We start from the raw sequence: 8,743 nt of genomic DNA, 5'->3' as shown, positions 1-8,743 counted from the left end.
CCTAGCTCGCCGGCGCCCTGCCGTTCCTGCCCGCAACTGCCCTTGCCATCCGCGTCCGCGGCTTCGCAGCCCCGTGCGTCGCTCGCATCCACTGCCGTTCTCCCATGCGCCGCGCTCTGCTCGCCACCGCGGCCATCCCTCCGCCGCCTCCCCTGGCCGCCGGCGCCAGCGTGTGCCATGCGCGCCCAGCGCCGCTCGGGCAAGCGCCCGTCCCAGCGCCCCGCCCCGCTGCATGCCTGTGCTCATTAGCGCCCGAACCCGCTAGGCCTCCCTATGGGCCTATGACAAATGGGGCCCAGCCCCAGAATGTTTTTTATAAAATAAAAGGAAATAAAATTAATAATTAATTAATTAGTGAATTAATTAAGTTAATTAATCATGTTTAAATAATCTAATTAACTAGTTAGTTTAATTAAACAGTAATTAGATTAGCTAAATCCTGATTAACCTAAATAGAGTATGACATGCGGGACCCACACGTCAGATTGACCGAGTCAACACCCTGTTGACTGCTGACGTCATGTTGACGTCATGATGATGTCAGCAGACACTATTCTGGATAATGTTAGAATTAAATAGATAAATAAATTTGGAAAATTATTAAAACTTTAGAAAAACATAGAAAATAAACCGTACCTCAGATGAAAATGTTTTCTGCGTGAAAGTTGCTCAGAACGATGAGACGAATCTGAATCGCAGCCTGTTCGTCCGCCACACGTCCCTAGCATAGAGAACTCGCAATTTTCCCCCTCTGGTTCATCTGTCCGAAAACGCGGAACACCGGGAATACTTTCCCGGATGTTTCCCCCCTTCGCCGGTATCACCTACTACCGCGATTGGGCACCCCCTAGCAACGCTCATTGTCTTGTCATGCATTTGTTTGCATTGTATTTATTGTTTCTTCCCCCTCTTCTCCCGTTAGACACCGAGACTGACGTCGCTGCTGCTGCCCCGTTCGACTAAGGTGTTGACGACCCCTCCTTCTCGGCTGAGCTTCCAGGCAAGCCCCCCCCCCTTGATCACCAGATATCGCCTATTCTTCTCTCTATAGCTTGCATTAGAGTAGTGTAGCATATTACTGCTTTCCGTTAATCCTATCCTGATGCATAGCCTGTCCTTGCTACTACTGTTGTTACCTTTACCTGCAATCCTACATGCTTAGTATAGGATGCTAGTATTCCATCTGTGGCCCTACATTCTTGTCTGTCTGCTGTGCTATACTATCGGGTTGTGATCACTCGGGAGGTGATCACGGGTATATACTATTACTTTATACATGATACATCTGGTGACTAAAGTCGGGTCGGCTAGTGGAGCACCCGCGAGTGATTCACGGATTGGGGGCTGAAAGGACCTTTGTCCCGACGGCCCTCTGGGTGAATCTTTGTGGCGGAGCGACAGGGCAGGTTGAGACCGCCTAGGTGAGAGGTGGGCCTGGCCCTGGTCGGCGTTCGCGGTTACTTCATAGTAACACGCTTAACGAGATCTTGGTATTTGATCTGAGTTGGGTCGTTGACCTTATACGCACTAACCGCCACATGGGACAAGATATGGGCAACCGGCGTCGTGGTATCAGCCGAAGCCTTCGTGACGTCAGCGACTGCGCGGCGCGCGCTGGATTGGACTGGAACGCCTACTCTTGTATAAGGGAGGCTACGTCTGCTTCCGACCGCGTTCGCAACGTGCAGATGTGCAATGGGCGATGGGCCCAGACCCCTGCGCGCATAGGATTTAGACTGGCGTGCTGACCTCTCTGTTGTGCCTAGGTAGGGCTGCGACGTGTGGATCTTCCAAGGCCGGGCATGACCCAGGAAAGTGTGTCCGATCAAAGGGGATCGAGCGTGTCGGGTAATGTGGTGCACCCCTGCAGGGAAGTTTATCTATTCGAATAGCCGTGATCTTCGGTAACAGGATGACTTGGAATTGTACCTTGACCTTATGACAACTAGAACTGGATACTTAATAAAACACACCCTTCCAAGTGCCAGATATAACACGGTGATTGCTCTCACACAGGGCGACGAGGAGAGGATCGCCGGGTAGGAGTAGGCTATACGATGCTACTTGGTGAACTTACCATCTACTCTCTTCCACATGCTGCAAGATGGAGGTGTCCAGAAGCGTAGTCTTCGACAGGATTAGCTATCCCCCTCTTATTCTGGCATTCTGCAGTTCAGTCGACCGATATGGCCCTTTACACATATACCCATGCATATGTAGTGTAGCTCCTTGCTTGCGAGTACTTTGGATGAGTACTCACGGTTGCTTTTCTCCCTCTTTTCCCCATTTCCCTTCTACCTGGTTGTCGCAACCAGAGGTTGGAGCCCCGGAGCTAGACACCACCGTCGACGACGACCCCTACTAGACTGAGGATGCCTACTGCTACGTGCAGGCCGCTGACGACGACCAGGAGTAGTTTAGGAGGATCCCAGGCAGGAGGCATGCGCCTCTTTCGTTCTGTATCCCAGTTTGTGCTAGCCTTCTTAAGGCAAACTTGTTTACTTATGTCTGTACTCAGATATTGTTGTTTCCGCTGACTTGTCTATGATCAAGCACTTGTATTCGAGCCCTCGAGGCCCCTGGCTTATATTATGATGCTTGTATGACTTATTTATGTTTTAGAGTTGTGTTGTGATATCTTCCCGTGAGTCCCTGATCTTGATCGTACACGTTTGCGTGCATGATTAGTGTACGATTGAATTGGGAGCGTCACAAGACTATCCGGCTCTCTTGGCCGTTCGCGGTCTGGGGGCTGGATATCCTAGGCCTGTTCCCTCGAGCGCCTGGGGGCTACCGCTACCTCTACGTCGCCATCGACAAGTTCACGAAATGGGCAGAGGTGGAGGCCGCCCGCACCATCCCAGCCGGGTCCGCAGTTAAGTTCATCAAGGGCCTCGTGAGCCAGTTCGGGGTCCCTAACCGCATCATCACCGACAACGACTCGCAGTTCACTAGCAATCTCTTCAATACATATTGTGCTAACCTTGGAACGCAGATATGCTATGCCTCAGTGGCACACCCCACGAGCAATGGCCAGGCCGAGCGCGCCAACGCGGAGGTCCTGAGAGGCCTCAAGACCAGGACCTTCAAGAAGAAGCTCGAGGCCTGCGGTAGGGGATGGCACGACGAGCTCTAGTCCCTGCTGTGGTCCATCTGCACCACCGCCACCAAACCAACAGGCGAGACCCCGTTCTTCCTCTTCTACGGAGCTGAAGCAGTTCTCCCCCACGAGGTCAAGCATCACTCCGCGCGGGTCCTAGCGTTCGACGAAGTGCACCAGGACGCCATGCGGGGGATGGACCTCGTACTGGGGGAGGAGCGCCGCCGCCAAGCCTCGCTCCGGGCAGCAAGGTACCAGCAGGCGCTGCGACGGTATCACTGCCGCAGCGTCTGCTCCAGGACGCTCGAGGTGGGCGATCTCATCCTAAGGCGGGTGCTCTCCAGGAAAGGGCTGCATAAGCTCTCACCCATGTGGGAGGGCCCATTTAGGATTGCCCACGTCTCCAGGCCTGGCGCCGTTCGCCTGGAGACGCAGGACGGGATCCCCATCCAGAACGCCTGGAACATCCAGCACCTTCAGAAGTTCTACCCATGAAGCAAGGACCAGTACCTGTGAAGGTCTCCGCTCGTGACACTCTCACGTAATAATGAGTGGGGTTGTACATGCCCCGGAGTCTCTGGAGTGCCGCCCTCGGGCCTCGGGGGCTCCCTCCCACGTCCTAGTGGCAGCATTTAGCTCCGCGCTAGTGAGAAGACTAGACTAGGTGCCGGACGCAGCTGTTCATTTGCTTTCTGTAGTTGGCTCGCCCCTCTTTAATGGAAATTTGAATTCTGGTGTTTCTCGATGGCTTGGTTTGATTCCCCTTTTCTCTCTGTTTCTTCTCTCAGTTCTCTGTTTTGCCCGGCGCTCTCTCTCGCACGCCTTGCGAGGGGGCTGGACAGGTGCATGCATAAGCGCTTCTCCTGGTCCCCACGAGGCACCCTCGTTCGAGCTCACGACCGATGCATCCCTTTTTAAGTCCGTGCCCCACGGGTACCGCGACGTGGTGCGCTAGGCCATGACCGGCCACGCCTGGGGCCCTGACCAAGCGAGAGTAAGGGTTTCTTAACGAATTTCTGCAGTATCTCGACGCCTCCCAAGTCCGCAGCAGGGAAGTCTCATCAGGTGCTTGGAGATGCGCGCCTCACGAGGTGGAAACTACTTCAGACACATCAAGCTAAGTTATCCTTACATTCCTACGTAAAGCACTGATACCGCAACACGACTCAGAGGCGATAAACATAGCATAAGGCAAAAAAGCGTTACGGTTCATCATACGCCCCCGCGGGGCCCCATACTTGTTTCTTGCGATGCAGGAAGAAAAGAAAGAAAAACAGGCAAAAGCGACTCCTACGCCCGCGGCTACTCCCGAGAATCAGCTCCCGGCGCTCCCCCAAACTCAGCCAGAGCCTTCCTCGTGCTTCACTGGAGTGCGACAACGGGACGACCCACCACCATCCTCGAAGCGAGCGCGGCGACGGGGCGGTTGGTCGTAGCCGTCGCTGCTAGAGCTTTCGCCAGAGGAGGAGCCACCGCTGCTGGACGAGTCGCGGCCATCACCAAGGGCGAGCTCGCCCTCGTCCTCGTCCCGGCCGTCGCCAAGGCCGAGCACTTTGTCACCGTCGTTGTCTTCAGTGCAGCACCCAGCACGGCGACCATCTTCCCCGAACACCCTCACGAAGAGGGTCGCGGCACTGTCGTACTTGAAGTGGAGGGTGCACCGCCTGCCCAGACCGCGCGCGCGGGCAAACGTCTGCCAGCCGCGAGCCAGGGCTATGTTGCCCGCGACGAAGATCTCCACCGCGACCCAAGAGGCCTTGCTGCAGCAGCCATCCGCCAGCAGCCAGAGGCCGCCGGGACCCGAAGTCGCCAGCTCACCGGCCAAGGAGCCCGGAAGCTGGAGCCAGGTGCCGGTTGGGTTCTCCGACCACACAACGAACTCCGGCAGCACCTCCGCCGAGTGGAAGCATGGCCGGGGAGGCCTAGCGACCACGGCGCGCCTCCCCTCGTTGACGGGGCCGCCACGCCTCAAGCGGCTTCCACCAGGCAGAGAAGCGCCGCCTCGGACGCCCGGAGCGGCACGGGACCCCGAAGAGACTCGTCCTCGCCCACGAGGAACCACAGCGGGGGTCGCGGCGTGCTTGCGAGGGCGACCCCGCCCCCTCTTGGGCGGGGAAGAGCCGGGCCCCTCTTGGCGAGCCTTCCCTTTCTCCGCGGCCGAGAACCTCTTCGTTGGCGCCATGGGTGTCGCTGCAAGTAGTGAAGCAAGGAGGAAGAAGCAAGAGGAACGGGGGAAGAGATGGGCGACGGGGGCTCCGCCCCCCTCCCCATTTATAGCAGGAGGAGGCCAACCGACGACCCCCACGATCGCAGGTAATGATGGCTTTTCTGCATGCATCAGGGACTCATCAAGTCGGGTAGTTGCCGAGGCAGCGTGGGGAAGCGGAGACGCCCACGTCCCGTCAGTCGCCACGCGTCAATTAAGGCCGCAGGCGGTTGGGGCCCGCGGCGCTCCGCACTTGCCCCTTGGCTTCGCCACGAAGCCAAGTCCGAGCGCGCCTTGGGCCCGGGGGCTACTGTCGGCGTCCTGGGAACGGGGGTCCCCAGACTTGCCTGCCTGCGGCCCACGGCGTGGCTCCACTAACGGCCTGGTATGGCCCATCTTCATCAACAAACACTCAAGACCCTCGCGAGGGGCCAAGCCTCGCGAGGCAGACGACACAAGACCTCCTTAGGGGCAGCCTCACTAGGCTAGCTCGTGAGGAGTGGAGAGATCAAGGCGAGGGGCACCTCGTGAGGTTTCCGTGACGTGAGCCGTGACGACCAAGGCCAGGCGGGCGCCAGCAGGCGCAGAGTATTGGTTTCCTCTTTGGTGCTAAAGGAGCAGGTGCAGGCGAGGATTCCCGAGGCATCAGGCAAAGGTTTCCATATCGGTGCAACGAGACCAAGACCAGGAGGACGACAGGACGGAGGTCATCGCGGAGCCCACAATGTCGTCACCACCAGAGCCTTTGGCAGGCGAAGACCACCTTTTGTCAGGATAGCTTGTACTAACTGTCCCCCTTCAAATTGGCCGTTGTGGGATCCCTTCCCGCCTAAACATTTGGAAAGAGGACCAGGGCCTCTATAAATAGGACTAGCCACCACCATAGGAGGTAACTCATCTTGGATCGGATCCATTCCATCCTCACACGCACCAGCTCACCAAGCTCAAGAACACCTCTCCTCAGGAGGTTGTTCTTCCCTTGTACTTGTCCATCCTCAGCCTACAAGGCAATCCATCACACCACACTGGAGTAGGGTATTACACCCACATCGGTGGCCCAAACCAGTATAAACTCTTGTGTCCCTTGTTCCTCGGGTTCGGCGAGCTAGGCTTCGAGATCGCGGTGAGAGTGCAAGCTAGGTGGAGAGAGATCTTCGTGCGCACCCCAGAGTTCGAACCTCAAGGATTTTGCCGGAACCCGTGATCCGACAAACATCGACGCACGTGTGGCGATTTCTTCTTGAAGGCGTAGCCTAGAAGTTGTGTATTTTTTATTTTAATTTTGTCTTATATCATAGGGTTAGTCAATGGCGGAACCAACCTTTCAAAGAGCTCGGGCAAAGTCTATGCATGCATGGTGACGTTGCCCAGTATTTGCATCAGAGCATCAGCAATTAGCATTACTAACCATGTTCTCATAGTATTATTTAATAGAGACTGGCCGGAGCAGCCCGGCAGTCGCCTGGGTTGCCGGAAGCTAGCTCCGCCTCTAGGGTTAATGTCTATCGGGTGGAGCTACTGTCGCGAGGCATTCGGCCTCGAATTTTATTTTTGCCTTTTTCCGAGTCTGGTGTTCGGCTGCTGATTTTTCATTTTTAATAATATATGGCTACATGCATCGAGGCTTTAGAGAAAAAGAACATGTAGTACAATTGTACTTTTTTTAGAAAAGAAGGTCATCCCCCGGCCTCTGCATCGGATAGATGCATGCAGCCACTTTATTAAAAAGCCGATAAAACAAAGTCTGGAGTGCAAAGTACTGCTCACAAAAGGAGCCAAGTAAAAATAAAAATTACAAGTCTCAAAGCCGCATCCGGCTTAACGAGGATCCACTAAGGACCAATCCTATGCAGTGATCGCCATCCAAACCGGTTGAAGAAAACCCGAGCTGCCATCTCTCATCGGTTGCACCCAGTAGCTAGCTGCTCCCTGGAGGCCGTAGGAGTGAGTAATGACCAAGTACGGATCCATGCCGTAGCCTGGAATATAACCTGTAACGAATTAGTCATAGGTTTTCTGTTAAAAAATTTATCATTCCTACAGTTCCATATAGCCCAAATAAGTGCGCATATTCCAATCCGAATATTACGCGCGAGATGTACATTCACTCCATCAAGCCATGTCCCAAACAACATCTCTATGCTATTAGGAGGTGAAATATTAAAGGCTACATGCACCGATCTCCAAAATAACTTCGCAAGCGGGCAATCAAGAAATAGGTGTTGTATTGTTTCATCCTGATCACAATAGCAACACCTCGAACTACCTACCCATCTCCGCCTGAGTAAGTTATCTTTGGTTAGGATCACTTGTTCTTGGACAAACCACATAAATATCTTAATTCGTAGGGGTACTTTAACTCGCCAAATATGAAGCGATCACGGGATTGGGCCAGAGTTGATGAGATCTAAGTACATAGACTTGACTGTGAACAAGCCATTATTCGTGAGCTTCCATCTAAAAGAATCCTCCCCATCGGAAAGGTGCACCTCCATTAGCCTCCTCACTAAGTGCAGCCAAGAAGTCCAGCGTTCCCCAACTAGAGATCTCCTGAACTGGATATTCAAGGGTACTGTCTGCATCACCGTTGCCACGTACTCTTCCTTACGTTGAGCAATATGATACAGAGAAGGATACTGGAGAGCTAGCGGCCTATCACCTAACCACGTATCCTCCCAGAACCTTATTGTTGAGCCGTCCCCAACACTAAACTTCACCCTATGGAAGAAAGTATCCTTCACTCGCATGAGTCCCTTCCAAAAGGGTGAATCATTAGGTCTTACAGTAACCTAGGCTAGAGTTTTGGAGTGTAAATACTTGTTGCGTAGAATCTGGGCCCACATTCCTTCGGAATGCAGCGATAATCGGTATAACCACTTACTCAACAAGCATTTATTTTTCACCTCGAGGTTTTCAATCCCAAGACCCCCCTGTTCCTTTGGTCGACAAATAATATCCCATCTTGCCAGACGATATTTTGTCTTAACCTCGTCTGATTGCCAAAAGAATCAAGATCGATAGAAGTCTAATCTCTTGCGTACCCCTTTGGGTACTTCGAAAAAAGACAAGAGGAACATCGGCATACTCGTTAGTACCGAATTAATTAATACTAGCCGTCCTCCATATGACATAAGCTTACCCTTCCAGCAGCTAAGTTTCTTCCGAATCGATCCTCGATACATTTCCATTCTTTATTAGTCAATTTCCTATGATGTATTGGAATGCCAAGATAACTAAAGGGCAGCAATCCCAGTTCACAACCGAACAGTTGCTTGTATTCTTCTTGGTCCTCTTTGGCCCTTCCAAAACAGAAAAGCTCACTTTTGTGGAAATTGATCTTCAACCCGATAATTGCTCGAAGAGACATAGGATGAGTTTCATGTTACGAGCTTGAGCAAGGTCATGTTCCATAAATAATATTGTGTCATCCGCATATC

The 8,743-nt window shown here is 53.4% G+C and overlaps 1 pseudogene; it reads right to left on the bottom strand.

Annotated features, from left to right (window-relative positions):
- Positions 1–4,699, bottom strand: part of LOC123076216 (protein SOSEKI 5-like) — a 39,849-nt pseudogene extending 35,150 nt beyond the window's left edge.
- Positions 4,700–8,743: the final 4,044 nt, after the last annotated feature.

This window comes from Triticum aestivum, chromosome 3D, assembly GCF_018294505.1.
Source record: "Triticum aestivum cultivar Chinese Spring chromosome 3D, IWGSC CS RefSeq v2.1, whole genome shotgun sequence".
Classification (NCBI taxonomy): Eukaryota; Viridiplantae; Streptophyta; class Magnoliopsida; order Poales; family Poaceae; genus Triticum; species Triticum aestivum.
Note: the sequence above shows the minus strand (reverse complement) of the source record. Positions and strands in the feature narration are given on the sequence as shown.